Here is a 20381-nt window from a genome sequence, read left to right as displayed (position 1 = left end):
TAATAAAATTAAAAAATGCTTTAACTTAAATGTTATTATTATTATCAGTCACTGTTCTGTTAGGCTATGAAAAACTTATGAGTAAAATTATAAAGACCAACTTGGTTTGAAAGAACAGATTTGAGAAGACTCTTTCCTCCCAGAACTTCACTGTAGAGGTGTAAGACCTTGGGTATGTAACACTACATATCATATCAGTGTCAGAGTTTTCAATCTGTTGCTCAATTTGCTGCACTATTTTCTTCTTTTAAAACTTCTTCAATAAGGAGGTTGTTATGTGGGTGGAATGGGGAAAGAGTTTATCAAAAGATAAAAAAAATATGATTTATTAAAGTCAAAGCAAAGAAGATAGTCTGCATTAGGGGAATAGCACTGTCTTTCTTTACCAGTGAGAATATATTTGAGAGTACAAGGAGGAGTCTCATATTTAAGTGAGGTCCTATTTTTCATCATTAAACACATTTCTTTCCTTAGTTTAAATATTCATTTCCTGAATAACTGTGACATTGCATATATTAATTAAGCAGTGCTTTTCTTCTCTGACACATCTGCTGCTGCCTTTATGTGATTCATCATCTAACAGCTCACTGAATTGAAAGCAGCACACCATTTTTTCCCAATTACTACATACATTACTACTTGCATAGCAAAAGGGAGAATTTGACTCATGAGTTAATGATCTAATTTCTCACTCCCTAAATAGTTCTTCATATTAATCTGCCTGTGTTTGTATGTTTTATCAGGTGAAATGATAAATTAGGTGTTCATTGAATTGACTGAATATTCATCAAGGACTGGCATCATTCATGTGGATATCCCATTTTTGGGAAGAATATGGAAAAACAGGTGGACATTCAGGGCAGTTACTAGGTGGGGGAATATGAAATCTGAAGATTGCTTAAAAGAATTAGGAGTGTTTTGCTGGGTCAAGAGAAACTATAGAGGTATATGGCATGATTTATTGTTCAGCCATTCTTCAGTCATCTCTATCTCTTCATGATTCCATTTGGAGTTTTCATGACAAAGATACTAGAATGGTTTGCTCTTTCTCTCCCCAGTTCATTTTATAGATGAGGAAACTGAGGTAAACAGGGCTAAGTGATTTGCCTTGGGTCATGCAATTGTAAGTATCTGAGTCCAGACAAGCTCAAGAAGAGGAGCCTTCCTGCCTCATTCCCCTGAAGCCTGGCGCTGTCTCCACTGTACTATTTAGGTGCCTATGGGCCATGATAGTTCAATCAGTAGGGGAAGGGCTATCAGGTTAAAGAATTAAACTTATTCTGGCCCTGGAGAAGACTGGAGTTATAGGAAGAAATTTTAAAGAGATACATGTAAGAAATATGACAGGCTTTAGAGCTAGCCACATATGGAATGTGCTGTTTAGGGAAGCAGTGATTTTCTTCTCCCTAGAGATTATTTGATTATAGTTTGAGAGCTGGAAGAGCACTAGATACTATAGTTTGACCAGTTTTTTAATTGATACAGAAGTTAAGAAGTACCTAAAGACTTTTCTTGATACCTCATTAGAACTTGGATGTAACTTTGAGGGTTTCAAAGTACTGGAGAGGCTCTGCCAAGTTCTGCTAAGCCTAAAAGGATAGTCCAAATGTTACATTATATGTTGTTCAAATGAGAACTCATATAATTAAGTATGGAGCACCAAAGGATTATCTAACAGATAAAGACTTTTAATTTTCAGTCATAACAATTCAAGCAAGCTTCCATTAAAATGTAAAAAACTCATTACGTATAGCCTTGGAAGGATTATTATGCTGATGAAATCACAGATCTTTATTTTATGTCTCATTTTTTTGCTTCTAAAATCTCTTCGCTTTTATTGTACATAAAATTTTATTCATAATGTTTCATAGTAGGGGTGGCTAGGTGGTGCAGAGGATAGAGAACCAACACTGGAATCGGGGGACCTGAGTTCAAATGTGACCTCAGACACATAATAATTACTTAGCTGTGTGACCTTGGGCAAGTCACTTAACCCCATTGCCTTGAAAAAACCCCAAAACATAATGTTTCATAGCAACACAAATGGTTAATTTTTTCAAATTTTAATTAATTTATTTCCAAGTTACAAAGTTTCCCTCCACCTTCCATTCCCACTCCCCTCCCCTCAATAGGGAACAGTCAGGTTAGCATTTTACATATATATATATGTGTATATATATATATATATATATATATATATATATATATATATATATATATATATATATCAACATGCTTACAAATTAGTAATTTACAGCATGAGTAATTAGGACTAAAGGGAAAGGGATACATAAGTGATAATTTTAATAAAGTGTTCATCAGTTTTGGAAGGGTTGTTTCTGTGTTTGTGTGTGTGTGTGTGTGTGTGTGTTGTTTTGTTTTGTTTTTCTTCCTCTAAATGGGGATAACCTAGTCTATAGCCAGTCAAATACAGTTGTCCTAGCTCTCTGAACTGCTGAGAGGAGCTGCTTCCATCAATGTTGTTCATCTCATAATGTTGTTGTTGGTATGTATATTGTTCTTTTGGTTCCACTCCCTTCTCTCAGCATCAGATCCTGTAAGTCATCCCATGGTTCTCTAGAGTCCAGCCATTTATGATTTCTAAAGGAACAATAATATTCCAAAGTATTCATGTACCATAACTTGTTTAACCATTCCCCAATTTATGGGCATCCCCTTAATTTCCAATTCTTTGCCACAACAAAAAGAGCAGCAATGAATATTTTTGAGCATGTAGGACTTTTCCCATTTTTTTATGATTTCCTCTGGATATAGACCTAGAATTGAAATTTCTGGGTCAAAGGGTATGAACGATTTTATTGTTCTTTGGGGATAGTTCCATATTGCTCTCCAGAAAGGCTGGATCCATTCACAGCTCCACCAGCAATGCATTAATGTCCCAATCCCCTCACAACCTAACCAACATTGATCATCTTCCATTTTTCTCATGTTGGCTAATCTAATAGGTATGATATGATACTTCATTGTTGTTTTTAATATGCATTTCTCTAATCAATAGTGATTTGGAACATTTTTCATATGATTATACATAGCTTTAATTTCTTCATTTGAAAACTGTCTTTACTCATCCTTTGACTATGAATCAATTTGGGAATGGTTTGTAACCTTATAAATTTGATGCAATTCTCTATATATTTTAGAAATGAGACCTTTATAAGAACTCCAATTGTTTCCCAGCTTTCTTCTTTCCTTCTAATTTTGGCAACACTGATTTTCTTAGTGAAATTTTTTTAAAATTTAATATAGTCAAAATCATTAATTTTGAAGCTTATAATGTGCTCTATTTTTGTTTGATAATAAATGCATCCATTTTCCATAGATCAGAAAGATAGAGTATTTTTGGTATATTATTTTACCTATGTTATCACTCTTTATGCTGTATTATGTCTTCTTGACGTGAAGGTCTATATCAGGTTAATGGCAGTATTTGAAGAAAGAAGGGGAACTATAGGAGAGAGGATTTGAAGATAAAATGAATGAGGGTTGGAAATAGATTGGACATGGGGAGGTGGTGAAAGATTGCCGGGTGTTGAAGATAATGCTGAAATTCTGAGCCTAACTGACTAGGAAGATGTTTTCCTCAATAGAAATAGGAAATTTAAGATGAAGGAAGGTGTGTGTTTGTGTGTGTGTGTGTGTGTGTGTGTGTGTGTATGTGTGTAAGTTTAATATAGCTGTAGGCATGAAATTATCCCATAGGCAGTTGGAGACATGATACTCGAGATCAGGAGAGAGGTTAAGTTTAGATTCTTTAACTTAGAGATGATAATTGAATCCATTGAAGCTGATGAGATCACCAAGAAAAAAAACTGAGAAAGAATAAAAGAGGGTCCAGGACAGAGCCCTTTGTGTACATGGACATGATAGATAAAAATGCTATATCTGTATAAAAATATAAAGTTTTGACTTCTAGTCATAGGGATCAATACAAACCACTTTAGTTTCTCTCCTTTTGTATATTAGGGAAAGGCCTCTCTCCTTTATGAGGAAGTTGGGAATTTTTATTAGGAATACAAGATATGGATTTTGAAGGGATTTTAGAAATTGCCTAATTCCAACTTTTTTCGTTTCCTCAAGAAACTAATGTCCAGACCTTGAAATGACTTTCCCAAAGATAAAAAGAATAGTTAGTAAACAATTAATTTGAGTTTCTTATCTCTTTCTTTCCTAAGGGAATATTGGGACCAATGTTTTTCTCTCTTCTTACTTTGGAGTTCATAAACTTGATGACTGTGACTAAGTCCCAAGAACTCAATTTTCCTCATGTAAAATATGAGGGGTTAAGTTAGATGGTTTTTGAGGTATGCTCTTATGAAGAGCTCATCTCATGAACTGAATTAAACTGAAATAATCTCATCTTGGGCCCCAAATAATTTGTTGCAAAGCCTGAGGAAACAATGGAAGAACTAGGTATTGTAGAGACTTTTGAGTTATATAAGACACATGTGCTCATATATGTGTCATACTTTGCCAACTTTTAGTTGTATATTTAATCTAAATAATGATCATTACTGACTATGCATATAAGAATTGCTAGATGTAATGAAACACTCTCATTTCATGTACCTGAAAACCCCACACTGAATCGACACTGAAACTATATGCCTCAGTAATCAGTGTGTTATAAAAATTTTAGTGCAGTTTTAAGCTTTAAGAGTTAGCTTCCAATAGATCAGTAGCAGATGGTCCTCTGGTTCTTCTGAGGGGGCATAAATATATCAGGGGTTTAAATTCAATACAGATTAGAGATTGACTCTGATCTAGAGTTAAAAAAATAATGAAGGATGATTTACTAGCTCAGGAAAATTTGACTATTTGAAGAGAAACAATGCTTTTCTTACCCAAGGAAGAATAACAATGGTCAACATGATAGACATCAAATGAGAAAAATTAAATAAGTCCATGTGACTGATAGATCATTTGTTCAAATTACTTTTAATCTTAATTCAAGTAAGGCAGGATGATAGCATAAAAAGATAATGGATTTGATTCAGAGTACTGAAATTTGAATACTTGCTCTGACAAAGGCTTCCAGGTCAAGTTCTTGACCCCTGGACAAGTCATTTAACTTCTCTGGGCTTCAAAGGAATGTTATTTAGAGTTAGCAGGAAGCTGAAAGGCCTCAGTTTCCTGATCTGTAAAAAAAAGAAGCTAGAATAGCTTCTTTAGAGTTCCTCCGGATCCAAATTTATGATTCCATGATTCTCAGTGGTTGACATTTGCAAAACATACAGAATTTTCTTTATAATCCTCCTAAGTTTATTCTTATTCACATTTTAAAGATGGGATACTTCAGTTTAAACTTTTCATCAGAAAATCTTTTCATAGTAGCAAAACAGAATTTGGAAACTAAGGTGTCTATCTATTGGGGAATGGCAAAATAATTTATATTATATGAATGGGGTGGAATTCTATTTTGACATTAAAAATGATGAAATGGACAATGTGAGAGGAAACTGGGAACCCTTGTGAACTAATAAAGAGTGACATGAACAGAGATAAGAGGACAATTTCTAAATGAAACTTTCTAAATGAAACATTTTAAAGAAAAAAACAATTAAACTGATCAGTTCAATAATAAGCTATAATTCCTAAGGAAAGAAAATAAAGCCCCTACGTACTTCCAGAGATATGAAAGACTTTAATTACAGAATGTGAGATATATGCCTATATTCAAATACATATATATAGATACATATATATCAAATGTTTTATAAATCCTGATTTCTGTATTAATGTTATTATACTATAGATACCTACTTGCCCTTTTTCAATGAAGGAGGGCTCCTTTCTGAGACTTCCAGTGCTCTGTTTGGCACTTGGTTTCAGATAATTACACTTCTTTGCTTAACAATTAGCATTTCACCTCTTTTAAGTAGAGAAGAAATATTTTGAATAGTATTTTGGCTCTAACAGAGAGCCTCCTTCATGGTTGAGTGCCCTTTTGAACAGAACAGTGTGACAGTGGTAAGAATGATGGATTCAAGTAACAAGATGTAAGTTCAAATTTTGCCTTTGTTTACTTTCCACTTTAAAACACTGGGAAAGTAATTTTCCCTGGCCCCAGTTTTCTCACCTGTAAAATGACTAGGATTTGATTAGTTGCTCTCTGATGTTCCTTTCAGATTTAAATATATTTTCAGATTTAATATAAATTAGATTACCATGGAGAATATTGGATATCTATTAAGGTGAATGGAGAAAAGGGTATGAATTTAGAGCAGATTTATATAGAGAATTCAGTGTGATGCTTAATCCTACAGTAAGAGTACAACTATATAAGAAGTTGGGCCAGATTTTGAATAGGAAGAGAATGATAAGGGGTTTCCTCTGAAAAACTGAAAAGCCTGTTAAATGACTCAAAACTTTTTCATGGACTGGGGTGGGGAATAAAGCACCATCTTGTTCATTTTTATTTCTAATAGTCTTTCTGTGACAAATGAATTGCAACAGTCTGCAGAGCACTGAAAATAAATAAATAAGAGGAGAGATGTTCAAGTCAAGAACAACAACAAAAACCAAATCAAAAAGATTCCTCTGCTTTTAGAGAAGAAGCCCAATTCTAGACAATTCCTCTATTTGTGACTTTTTGAGTCAAACAAGGGTTTGAGTGGATCCCCTTTCTTTTATATTTAAATTCCAGATGGGATCAAAATGCCTGGCACAAGTCAAAATCCCTGTTGGATTGTCAGAGGTGTACCTGAGTCCAGTTCTCTTTAGACTGGTGAAGGTACATTAGAGGGAAAAGGAACAGAAGATGAAGTTTTTGATAGTCTTAATAATCTATTAGGGAAGGAGAGATGAGGGTATATGAATGCAAGGTTTAATGAAAACACCAATTTGAGAGTCAGTGGAATGGGATGCCAATTCTTGTTTGAATTTATGAAAAATTGCCAGGCCTAGCAAAGAATAATTATTATTTTTATTTCTGTTACCAGTTTTCTCTGGGTACCTCCTTGTTCTGCCCTATTCGTCCGGGTGATTGCTCTAATCTTCTCTTACTTGTAACCACAGAAACTTTACTTGAAATGCCTTTGAGAGTTGGGATTTCAAGGTTTTGTTTTTTTGTTTTCTACTGGTTAAGGATGCAAGGATGGAAAGAAAGAGTTGAATGTGAGTGTGAAAGAGGCAGGTCAAAATGTTGATTTATTTTTTAAAATCTAAATAATATTTTATATATTTTCCAATTATGTTTAGAGATAGTTTTCAACATTCAGTTTTGTAAACTTTTCTATCTTCTTTCTCTCTCCCTGTCCCCAAGATAGTTAGAATATGATATAGGTTATACAAGCATAATTATGTTTAACTTATTTTCTTCATGTTTTGAAAGGAGAATCAGAATAAAAGGGAAAGACTAAGGGGGGGGCGACCAAAAAATAAGAAAAGGTGAAAATAGTATACTTTTGCTTTGTGTGGGAACACTGTAAATTACCTTCACCTGGTGTCCTTGAGCACCGGAGTCTTATATTACTAAGTGCCATGAGAGTGAGAGTGGATTAGAGACTGGGAAGATATTTAAGCACTGGTGTTTTGGTAAATAAATGGAGCCTTGAAGACCTTAGTGGAAAGGGAGAACTTGCCATCCTTGTCATCCTTGTCTTCCTTGTCTCCTGCTCCTCCAATATTCACCTGGGGAAGACTGAGGGAGTCCAGAAAAGGGACTCAACTTATGACATCTGAACAGGGACTCAACATACTTTGATCTGCATTCAGATTTTGTAGTTCTTTTTTCTGGATCTGGATGGCATTTTCCATTACAAGTCTTTTATAATTGTCTTTGATCACTGTATGGCTTGAGAAGAGCTAAGTCTATCATAGTGGATGATCATACTATGTTGCTGTTACTATGTACAATGTTTTTCTAGTTATTCTCACTTCACTCAGCATCTGTTCTATAAGTCCTTGTAGGTTTTTCTGAAATCTGTCTGCTCCTCATTTCTTATAGTATAATAGTACTCCATCAGATTCATATACCACACTTATTCAGCCTTTTTCTCACTTGATGGGAATTCTCTCAATTTCCAATTCTTTGTCATCGCAAAATGAGTTGCTATAATTATTTTTGCACATGTGGGTCCTTTTCCCTTTTTGATTATCTCTTTGGGATGCAGAACTTGTAGTGGCATTGTTGGATCAAAGAGTGTGCAGAGTTTTATCATCCTTTGGGCATAGTGCCAAGTTGTTCTCCAGAAAGGCTGGATCACTTCAAAATTCCACCAAAATACATTAGTATCCCAGTTTTCCCACATCTCCTTCAACAAACAAAACGGTGATTTAAAAGATGTAATAATAGCCATGTTTATATAGTCTTGTCTCATTGATCCTTTTAAAAACCCTATGATTAGGATTTACAAGCAGATGATCAGAATTTGAATCTGGATCTTTGTTACTGTATGTCCAACAAACTGTTAATTGTTATTATTATATAATAATCCTGACTCTCCTAATTTGCTCTAATATGCCTTAGAAATTTCTTTATCCAGGAAGTTCACTATTCCTCTGGACTTCACATATTGTAAATTCCCTCTTTTCTTTTAGCCTCTCCATTATTGACTGGTTCCTCTCAGAATTTTCCTTTTCAGGATGCTGCCCAGGCCAGCCATGTCTTTCTTCTTTCTTCTCTAGACTCTATAAATGATTCTCTGGACTTTTTCTATTATTATCCCCTGCTGGATACCTTCATCTCCCTCAGCCACATCTTTCCTCCAATTAACATGTAAACTCTCCTTTGTATTCCCAGCAACTGGCATGATGTATGATTTATGCTTAAATGATTGCTACATTTCTTAATTTCTCTCCCCGCCCCCATTCTACCTCTCAGATAAAGTTCAACCTTAATATCCTTGGACTACTGAAAGAACTATTTTCACACGTTCTTGAAATATAACCTCCTAGTGAATTAGCTGAGAATAGTTTTAATATCTGAGGGCTAAATAAATAAAATTTATCAGAAATATTAGGAACATCTGGTTCCAGAGTTATCTCTCTTCTTTTTCTTGTAATATACCTCTTGTTGGCTTTGCTTGTTACATCCTTGCACAATTTTGGTTAGGGGCATTAAAACTTTAGGATATCATTTTTATGTGGTTGGGGTGGTGCTTAAATCTGGTTATACCCAAATGTAGGTATATTTGTGTAAAATAGGTACATTAATACATATGTATATTATATATAGGTGAATGTATATATGTGTGAGTATATGTTTATATAAACATATTTATGAGGAGCGAGAGACCAAAAACAGATATATAGACAGACAAGGGGTAAGGAGAGGACAGAATAAAGTCCCATTGAACACACACATATTATTTTATTAAATATTTATTAAATTTTTATGTTTATTAAATTATGAAACATATTTAAACTTTATATTAAATATAGGCATAAAGAAAATTCAACTGTTGATTTTTCAAGTAAACTAGGATAAAATTGTTTGTCCTAAAATAATTGTTGCTTGATTATTAGAATGACTATAGGTTTCAAAATAAAGATCTTAGAAAAATCCAAATATTTAAAATAATAAAGGCCAAAAACTTAAGCAATGATATGGAGGTTTTTGTGTTTCAGATGGCAAAGGAAATGCCAATTTTCTACAATTTACATCCTGATTTAGCTGTTAAATTCCATTCCCCTGCCAAGACTGGGCTATACAATAACAAAACACTTACTTCAGCATCTACGACATCTTAAAGCCCTGTTCAACAGATGTAATTCCTGGCATAACTAAACTCTTTGCCAGAACTTTTTGTGACATTCTAGCAAGAACAAGCTGGAAATATATTTCCTTAGGTCTAAGAACTTCCTTGGAGTGAGAGAGAGAGAGAGAGAGAGAGAGAGAGCGAGAGCAAGAGCCTGGGAACACAATGAACCTCTCATTGCTCTATAATCATTCATTACTATGTTGAGGGTGAGAAGAAATAGAATCAATGAAGTGAGTTAGTTTGCTTCTGCTTATTCACACTCTCCACACCCCTGCATATTTTTACAGTCTTTTCTCTCTTTTTTTTCCTGCAGATTCTGGGTGAATTATCTGTATCTCACTTTCACTTGTCCATGTTATTCATGTATAGAAGGCTGACTTTCTTCCCCCTTCTAATATAGTGAACCTGAATTAGCAGTCTTAAGCCACCCTTGAATCTCATTTCCCTATTCATTTTTATGCTTACCTCAATAGCTGATGACTTGCATATAGATATTTTATTATTTTGAATCTATCTAAACCACCCAAAATTATGTACAACTCCTTCAATACCCATGGACCAGGTATCAATTAGTATAGATGATGAGTCCTATAAAGTGGCCCATTCTTCAAATTCTTACTATTCTGAATTATAATGTATGTAAAAATATGATCATTGGTTTCATCCCAATGTAAATATAGATATACATATATATGAATATATATATATAATAATATGATATATAATATGTGTGTGAATTTGAATAATTTTACTGGTTTTATTATTTATACTAATTGGGAGTTAGATATGTATGCATATGAATTGGAATATATGAATAATTTAATTGTTTGGAACAGTGGCAGCACCAACTTCATTTTCTGACTATGAAAGTTTAGAAATATTTTTTGGATGAAGGGTATGGTCATGGTTTATTTGTCTTTGACTCTCTACTGCTTCCTGTAGCACTTAGCAAAGAGAAGGCATATCATAAAATATAAATGAATGATGGATAGATGGTTAAAGTAGAATAGCATGAAGTACAGAAGTTAAATTATACCATGATTTGAATTTCTGATGATATTTTTTTTTAGGTTTTTGGGGGTTTTTTGCATTGCAATGGGAAAGTGGCTTGCCCAAGGCACACACAGCTAGGTAATTATTAAGTGTCTGAGGCCACATTTAAATTCAGGCACTCCTCATTCCAGGACCGGTGCTCTATCCACTGTGCTATCTAGCCACCCAAGATGATAATATTTATTAAAGAATTAAGTTCTTGAGATCTTAGAAATGTGGATTTACAGAAATAGAAACTCAGAGGTCATCCAATCAGGATTTGGCTTATGATTGCAAGTTGCTGCAACATATCTGAATGTGATCTGAACCAGATAAAAATATTATTGGGAAAAGATTAACAAAATGAATTAAAATATGACACAATGTAGATAATGGTAATTTGTTGTTTTTAATGTTAATCCATGATGCTCAAAAATGAGCTTTGATTTTGAATTTTATGCCACCAATCTAGTCCAACCTGAACCTGTACAAGAATTCTAATTATGGTGTACTTGATGAATGTTTATCCAACCTTTGCTTGAGGAATTCCAGCAAATGAGGAAGCTCTTTTCACTTTGGAATAAATCTAATTGTAAAGAAGTCTTTTTTTTTATTCCAAATCTAAATTTGTCATTGCAACTTGTACCTGTTAGAGTATTAAGTAGGTCAATTCTAATTCCCCTTCAGGTAACAGCCCTTCTTTGAAGTACTTGAAGTCAAGCAGTACATGTTCCTTCTAATCACCCTCTACCCCCTTTTGCCTTTACTTTTCCATGTTAAACATTTCTAGTTTTTTCAAGTATTCTTCATATGACAGAATCTAAAAGTCAGTCCCAATCATGCCTTCCCTTTTCTCTTCTTTCTCTAGCTTATTACCTTCCTACAATGTTGTATTTGAGATAACTGGTGACTTAGTGAATAGAATCCCAGACCTGGAGTTGGGAAGTTAAAATGCACCCTCAGACCCTCATAGCCATGGGACTTTGGCTTTAATTTATGATTCCCTGACAAAATAGATCCATGGGATCCACTAGAGAAGGAAATGGAAAACTGCTGCAGTATCATTGCCAAAACTCCCCTAAAAACTCTGAATGGCATCACACAGTGTCAGACATAACTGAAATGATAAAATAGCAAATATAGTGTTCAGAACTAAAAATGATATTCCTGGTATGGTCTGATCAGGCTACAATATAGTGGGATTATCAATTGATTAGTTCTGGATGTTATTATAGACTAATATCAAATTTCTTTTTCATGAATGCTATACTTCACCATTGACTCATATTGAACTTTTGATACTCAAAGCACCCAGCAATTTTTTTTTCAGGTGAACTTCTTAAGTAGACTTCCTGGCTTTTATTTATGAAGTTGATTATTTGAATGCCTATAAGGCTTCATTTTCCTTCCTATTAAACTTCATTGATTATATTTGGATCAACATTCTAGCCTCTCAAAATCTGTTTGGAACTTGAATCTCTCATGAAGTATGTTTACTTTTTATGTTCTATCTTGACAGCATTTGGAAATTTAATTAATATGTCATTTATGCCATCATCCAGAAAATTGATCAAAATACTAAGAAACTGGACTGGACTGGATTGGACTGGACAGATCTCTGGAGCACTTGCCTATTTCTTTCTCCATTGAATTTTCCGGCAGCTTTCATCTAACTAATAAAGTCAACTAACTCTACTATAATTTACCCAATATCTTTCAAAGTTGTCCACAAAAGTAGCTTGAAAGAATTTGGTCAAATACTCTATTTGAAAAGAGTCTCTCAGGCCATGCTTTGTGAAAATCTACTGAAATATTTTTGGTTATTCTAAGATGTATGTATGTATGTATGTGTGTGTATGTATAGATATATATCTATATATATACTTTTCATATTCATATACATGTATCACCATAGATTTTCACAAAGCATAGTATGAGATATTTTATTGGATATCCCTAGATTTTCATAAGGTATTTGATAAAAATCTCTCAGATAATTATATATAGGGTTTCCAAAAGTCTAAGTGTAAATGCAGTTTTTTTTTTTTAGGGTTTTTGCAAGGCAAATAGGATTAAGTGGCTTGCCCAAGGCCATACAGCTAGGTAAATAAGTGTCTGAAGCTGGATTTGAACTCAGGTACTCCTGACTCCAGGTCCAGTGTTCTATCCACTGAACCACTAGCCACCCCCTAAGTGCACTTTTAAACATAAATAGCTATTGGAACACATATATCTACACATATATTTACACACATTTGTATAGTAAAATTATAAATATAATATGAATATATGGATTTATATGTATATATAATATTTGTATTTTTTATCTACTATATTTGTCTAGCAACATTGCAAAAAGAAAGAAATTGGGTTAGTTTGGCATTTTATGTTCTTGATTATAATGTTATGATGCTTTTTTTGGTGATCATTGATGATCTTCTACATGTTCACTAGCCATCCCTTTAAAATATATTCTAGAATTTTAAAAGGAAATAAAGTCAAGGTGATTAGAACATTAGACCTGGAGCCAAAAGACTAAAGTTCACATCTGGTCTCAGATATCAGCTATGTGACCCTGGGCAATTCACTGAACTCCACTTTTTCTCAGTTTCTTATTTGTAAAATGCAAAAAAAGGAACATAACTTCCAGGATTGTTGTGACGTGTTAGTTGGTACATAAGAAGTCCTATAGAATGATAGCTCTTTTATTATTGTTATCACCTTCAATTAATCACATTTTTCTTTTAGTGAAGAAATGATATAACTATGCAGAGAATATGTAACTAAGACTTAGAAAATAGTAAATCCTAGGAGTAGAAATTTCCAGAAATGGAGGATCAAGAGCTGATTTCTATACATAATAGTGCACACATCCTAGATTATAAATTAATGCTTTTTCACTAAGAGAGTGAAACAGAGGGATGTTTATGCATTCTCTGAGAACCACCAATAGCATACATTTAGTCAAAACATTGGTCCAGTGGAATGGATGCTCTAAGTAAAGGAGCAAGTGTTAGCAGCCTTCAGGTGGTGCTGATTGTTCTTGTTCAAGAAAAAGAATTTGGCTTTGTATTCCCATGAAAACCTTGGGGATATTATGTTAAAATGAGTTGAGGTCTATGAAAATATTAAGGGCAAGGGAAATGGTTTAATACCTGTTCAGGGCAAGAAGAGCTCAAAGGTAGGATGGGAAAGCAATATGAATCAGTTGTATGATACAACAGTTAAAATCCTGAATGTTTTCTAATTCTTCTTTAATAGAAATTATACTCAGAATAAGAATTCTCAGCCCCATTATACTCTGAAGTTTTCAAACAACACCAAGAAAATTTTATTTAACTTGGTGTACTATAATTTTAGAAGAAATATTGACAAATGAAAGACCCTCCAGAGGAGAGTGACCAGAATGATAAAGAAATTCAAGTTCTAGTTATAGCAAAAGTTGTTGAGGCAACTGGATATTTAGCCAGGGGCAGAGAAGGTTTAGCTAGCTAAGTGACTTTGGATAAAGAGATTCTCATCTTTTGTTTATAACTTATTTGGTATTCATTGATCAATCTGTGTTAAATTGGAACCCATGTTCTTATAAAAGATATTTTAGGCATAGGCTTAGGATCATAAAATATAATTCTTGTCCCTTATAGACCTTCTGGTTCTTTCCTAATTATTGGACCTCTGTTACAACATCTCTGGTCTTTGCTTGCTCAATTTTTTTCCCTTGAGTTTTCTTTCTTTAGCTGTATATCTCCAAGACCAGCCTCTGCAGGATGCCAACCAGCTGTGCCAGCCAATCATTCTCTGAACCCTGCTTCAATGAAGTTCTCCCCAAATGGACTCTGAAAGGCCCAGAAGAATGTGAGTCCCAAATAATTTTGAGGGGGGGAGTGATGCAGGGGAAAGATGAACAGAATTGTGAAGTAGAAATTGGGTGGAGATGTAAATTGAGCATCCATCTACTCTTGAGATGTAAATTGACTATCATGGAAAAGATATAGAGAATTATGACTGTAATTGAAAAAAATTTGTAATCTTAAAGGCTACTAATCTTGTCAAATTGGGTGGAGACCCCATTCTTGATGTAAATCTACCATCATTGATTCATTGTTTAATGTAAAATTTGTATCCTGATCCCCTTAGGCTTCACCCTTTACCTAATTCTGAGTCCAGTAAAGGGGAAGGAAATCCACCTTTTGACTTCACCATAAGGACCAGTCTATCTATAAAAATCTGGGTGGAACTCTACTCAGGGCCAGTCTTCTCTGAGCCAGTTTTTTGTGACTCCCTGGCCAGTCAGGTTCAGCTTGATTGCTCTTTTGTTTCTGACTTTCTTTACCTACCATTTTCTTATGTGTTGTAACTTTTTTCAATAAATTTTTATTTCCACCCTTGCTTTCCCAAGTCTGAATAATTATTCCTCATAGGCAGATGCAAACTCAAGTAGCCAGTGGCTACACCCTTCTGCCCTCAGTGCCCAGATAAGGGGCAAATCAATAAAAACTGAGTTGGACCTTCTTTTGTAGTTGCCCCTGCTCTCTGGCCCAGTCAACTCTGCTTGACTGTTCTTTGTCTATCTTCACCTATCTCTCTCTCTCTCTCTTCTCTCCTTTACTTTCTGCCTCCTAGTCTTTGTTATTCATTCTGTCTAATGTGTTTATTGACTCAGAGGTAAATTTTTTTCATCCTATTTACTTTGTTATATTTCATAATAAATTTCTGAGCACTTTTAACATAAAAAAATAAAGAGATTCTCATCCTGAGTTCAAATCTGGTCTCAGACTTTTGCTAACCATATGATTCTAGGCAAGTCATGTAACCCTGTTTGACTCAGTTTCCTCATCTATTGAAGTTAGAAGGAAATGACAAGCCATTTTGGTATCTTTGCCAAGAAAACCCTAATTAGGATCATGAAGAATTGAGCACAACAGAAAAACGACTGAGCAACAGTAAAGAGAAGGTTGAGAATGGTTGTATCAACTGTTCTTAAATATTTCAAGAACCGTTATTCAAAAGAGAGATTAGCTTTAACACATATAGATCCAACAGGACAAATGAGAGCCCTTATCTATAAGAGGATGGATTTTGACTCAGTAGAAGGAAGTTCTTCAGAATTAGAGCTATCCAAAAATGGATACTGATCCTTGTGTAGAATGCTGTGAAGGATATTTATATTTTAAGAAATGGATTTAACTGATAAATGTCCAGATTCCTTTCTCAATCTGAGATTAATTGATTGCTAACTTTCAAGCAACATTAAGCAATGATGCCAAACCACAGTGAGCAGAATTTAGTCTCTTTGATGATATAAACTATGGTTTCTGATCTCCTTGTACTAAATTTGTGACTAATAGCTGGATAAACCAATCTTTATAATTTTATTCACTGATGGCAGCCCAATTTGCAAAGATAGTTCTCTAATTAAATAAATAAATGTCTTGACTAAGATTAAATGGTGTGTATTGCTAGAAGTGTCAATGGCCAAACTGGTTATTCTCTGACTTTTGAACCCAAAATTCTATTAGCAAGAGGTCTAGATGTCCTTTCCTAATTTTCATTCCCTTTTGGCCTTAAGACTCTGCCCCTGGGTTACACCTCTAAGAGTACCTGGAAGACTGAATATCTTTGTTATTTTTTCTTTTTTATTATTGTTTCCTTTTTCCCCCAATTATTTGTAAAGATAGTTTTAACAATGATTTTTTTTTGCAAGGCAAATGGGGTTAAGTGGCTTGCCCAAGGCCACACAGTTGGTAACTATTAAGTGTCTGAGACTGGATTTGAACCCAGGTACTCCTGACTCCAAGGCCACCTAGCCACTCCAATAACAATGATTTTTTGTAAGATTTTGAGTTCTACATTTTTTCTCCTCCCTCCCTTGACTGATATAGGTTATACATGTGTAACTATGCTAAACAAATTTCCATATCAGTCATATTGTGAATGAAGAATCAGAATAAAAGAGAAAAATCCATGAGAAGGAAAAAAACAAAATAAATTTTAAAAAGTCAAAATAGTATATTTTGATCTGCATTCAGATTTCATAGCTCTTCCTCTAGATATGGATTATAAAATCACAAGTCTTTTAGAATTTTGTTTGATTATTGTACTTCTGAGAAGAATTAAGTCTATCATAGTTGATCATCCATCACAGTGTTGCTATTAATGTATAAAATGTTCTGATTTTGCTCATTCACATCTCTCCAGGTTTTTCTGAAATTCATCTACTCATGATTTCTTTTAGAACAATAGTATTTCATGGCATTCATATATCACATTTTGTTCAACCTTCCCCAATTGATAAGCATCCCCTTAATTTCCAATTCTTTGTCACTGTAAAAAGATACTATAAATTTTTTTTATATGTAGTTGACTTTTCTTTGAACATACTAGATCTCATCAATGGAAATATACCCTTTAATTGTTCTGATTATAACCCATGCATCCCTAATGTCTTTGAATTTGTTTGTGACCCAACACAATGAATTGAAGTGACTTTCAATCTAGAGATTTTCTATGGATCCTGTAAAAGAATATGGGTTCCAGTGTAGCATTTGATATCTCTATCATCCCTTGCTCTTACAATATGATACATCTTTTAAAATCATCATATATCTTCCAAGTTGAAATCGATTGTTTTATTTCATGTTTATAAAGCACATTGTGTTAGGCCACACAAGGAAGGAAGTAATCCTTATTTTTTTTACAAAAAATTATTTAAGGCAATGGGGTTAAATGGCTTACCCAAGGCCACACAGCTGGGTAATTATTATGTGTCTGAGGCTGGATTTGAACTCAGTTCCTCCTGACTTCAGGACCGGTGCTCTATCCACTGCACCACCTAGCTACCCCTAATTATCCCTATTTAAAAGGAATTTACAGACTAATGGAAGAAAAGACAAGTAGACATACAGAATAAATATAAAGAAGAAAAATACAATTATCTATCTATGTATTAATTCATATATATATATATATTTATTTATTTATTTACACACACACACACACACACACACACACACACACACACACACAAATATCCAAAGTAGTTAAAAATAAGTAGTTTGGAGAGAGGGCACTGGCAGAGATGTTAAGAAAGTCATTCTACAGAAGAAAATGCTTGGCCTACATCTTGAGGGAAGAAAGAGACTTTTTGAGTTAAATAAAAGAAGAAGTTGCATGCCAGACCTGAGGATGGGAGGAACCAATGCAAAGACTTGGAAAGAGGAGATAGAGTTCTGTGGGGGGAACAGAGGGATGGTCAGTTTGACTGGATCTCTGAGTCTGAGAGACATAGTGATGTCTAATGAGTATGGAAATAAAAGTTATGACACATTTGTGAAAAGATTTTGAAGCAAAATAGAGCTTACATTTGATTCAGAGGACTTAGGAAGCTGTTAAAGTTGGTTTGATGTCATGCTTAAGAAAATTTACTTTAGGGGCAGCTAGATGGTGCAGTGGATAGAGCACCGACCCTGGAGTCAGGAGTACCTGAGTTCAAATCCAGCCTCAGACACTTAATAATTACCCAGCTGTGTGGCCTTGGGCAAGCCACTTAACCCCATTGCCTTGCAAACAACCCCCACCTCAAAAAAAGAAAAGAAAATTCACTTTGGCTCCTGTGTGGAGGATGACTTGGAATGGTGAAGACTTGAATGGTGAAGAGAGATCACTTAGAAGGCTACTGTGATAATCAAGTCAATTGATGATAAAAGTTAAACTTAGATGAATGTCGTGTAAGTAGAGAGAAGAGATGGGATGCTAGAAATATTATAAAGTTAAAATTTAGTAACTTGCTCATATTCAGCACTCACATTCCAATTGTCCTTTGGGGCACCAAATTTCTTGATTCTTTAGAAGTTGTGGTATAATATGACTTGAGACCATTTTATTTTGCTTGAATAATTGCGTGAAAACCATGGTTTAAAATCACCTTCAATCATGTCAAAAAAAAAGGCTTAACTTCTAACATAACTAAAAATGGTATGTGTGTGTGTGTGTGTGTGTGTGTGTGTGTGTGTTAGAAACTAGCTGAGATACTGTGAAGAGAAGAACAGGTAGTTTAATGAAAGATTTATTGTTGGTTGGTTCCATGAAGAATGGAATGGCAAATCACTCTAATATTTTTGCCAAGAAAATTTCAAATGAAATCACAAAGAGCTGCTCAAAATTGAAATGATTAAACAACATTATTGAATTAGGATGGGGAGAAAAATAGTTTCTAGTGTTTCTAGTACAAAAATTTGCAGAACAAAGTAAAAGTTGAATTGGTTGTCCATTAAGGTATTTCCATTGTAAATAAAATTTACTTTTCCCACCAAATAATTCAATATTTTGAAATAAGAAATAGTCACAAAAATGGCTTGCTCCATCATGAGTATTTCCCTTCTTACATTCCCTCTGAGATGGTAAGAGAGGTAGGCTTCATAGAAGAATGCACTATACTGATCGCAGTTTCAGTTTGTGATCTTGCTCTTAGATCGTCAATCATGCCTTGGATCCATCTGTCCCAGTTGCTAAAATAAAGTTTATGTCTTTGCTGTTGACTGGGGGAAGTATTATCCACTGATTATTACAAAAATCATTTTCTGTACCATGTTTTATCTGAAGTTATGCATTCTTGTGTCAGATCCAAGGATATGTTTGGATATTCTACTGTCAATTATTGTCACAAATACTCTTTGACAAGAATGTGAGAGTTACCCTCTTGAGCTAGCTAATATTGAGGCTTCCCACAGTGCCTAGCACTTTCAATAATTTACCTGTTCTTCTGTGTCTCTTCAGTCTCAAATCTCCTATCTTTCAATTATATAGAAGAAGGCAAACCAGGAGTATGATTTTTGGTTTGCTTCATAGTGCTGTTATAAGGAGGATACCCTTTCATATGCAGGTTGGACTATGTGACCAGAAAAATGCATACATCATTAAACTTATGTGATTCTGTACATCATACACACCTTTCCTTGGGAGCTTCATTTACTGAGTCTAAAGAAGCCCTTGCTAATGACTCCTGTCTTAGAGGAAATGAGTCATCTCTTAGTTCTGGTGTCCTTCCTACACTTTCAGAATGTGACTCAAGAATATTATTGGTTAGTGAACTAGACCATAACTTTTTAAATTTCTTTTATTTTTCCAACTATATGCAGATAATTTTCAACATTAATTTTTTGGAAAGTTTTGAGTTTTACATTTTTCTCCCTCCTTTCTATCCCTCCTACCCATGAGAGTGAGTAATTTGATGTTATATATATATATGTATATATATATATTATACACATACATATGAAACTATGCTAAACATATTTCCATATTAGTCATATTGTGAAAGAAGATTCAGAACAAAAGGGAAAAACCATGAGAAGAAAAAACAAAAAAATTTAAAAGTAAAAAATATTAAACTTGGATTTGTATTCAGACTCCATAGTTCCTTCTCTGGAGGCAGAGAGTATTTTCTATTACAAGTCCTTTAGAATTGTCTTTGATCATTGCACTGCTGAGAAGAGTAATTCCATCATAGTTGATTATCACACAGTGTTGCTGTTTATGAGGACAATGTTCACCTAATTCTGCTCACTTCACAGCATCAGTTTATGCAAGTCCTTCCTGACTTTTCTGATGTCTGGTCATTGTTGACTT

The sequence above is a fragment of the Macrotis lagotis genome, chromosome 8, assembly GCF_037893015.1.
Source record: "Macrotis lagotis isolate mMagLag1 chromosome 8, bilby.v1.9.chrom.fasta, whole genome shotgun sequence".
NCBI lineage: Eukaryota > Metazoa > Chordata > Mammalia > Peramelemorphia > Peramelidae > Macrotis > Macrotis lagotis.
The sequence above is the reverse complement of the archived record's forward strand: the minus strand, read 5'-3'. Positions refer to the sequence as shown.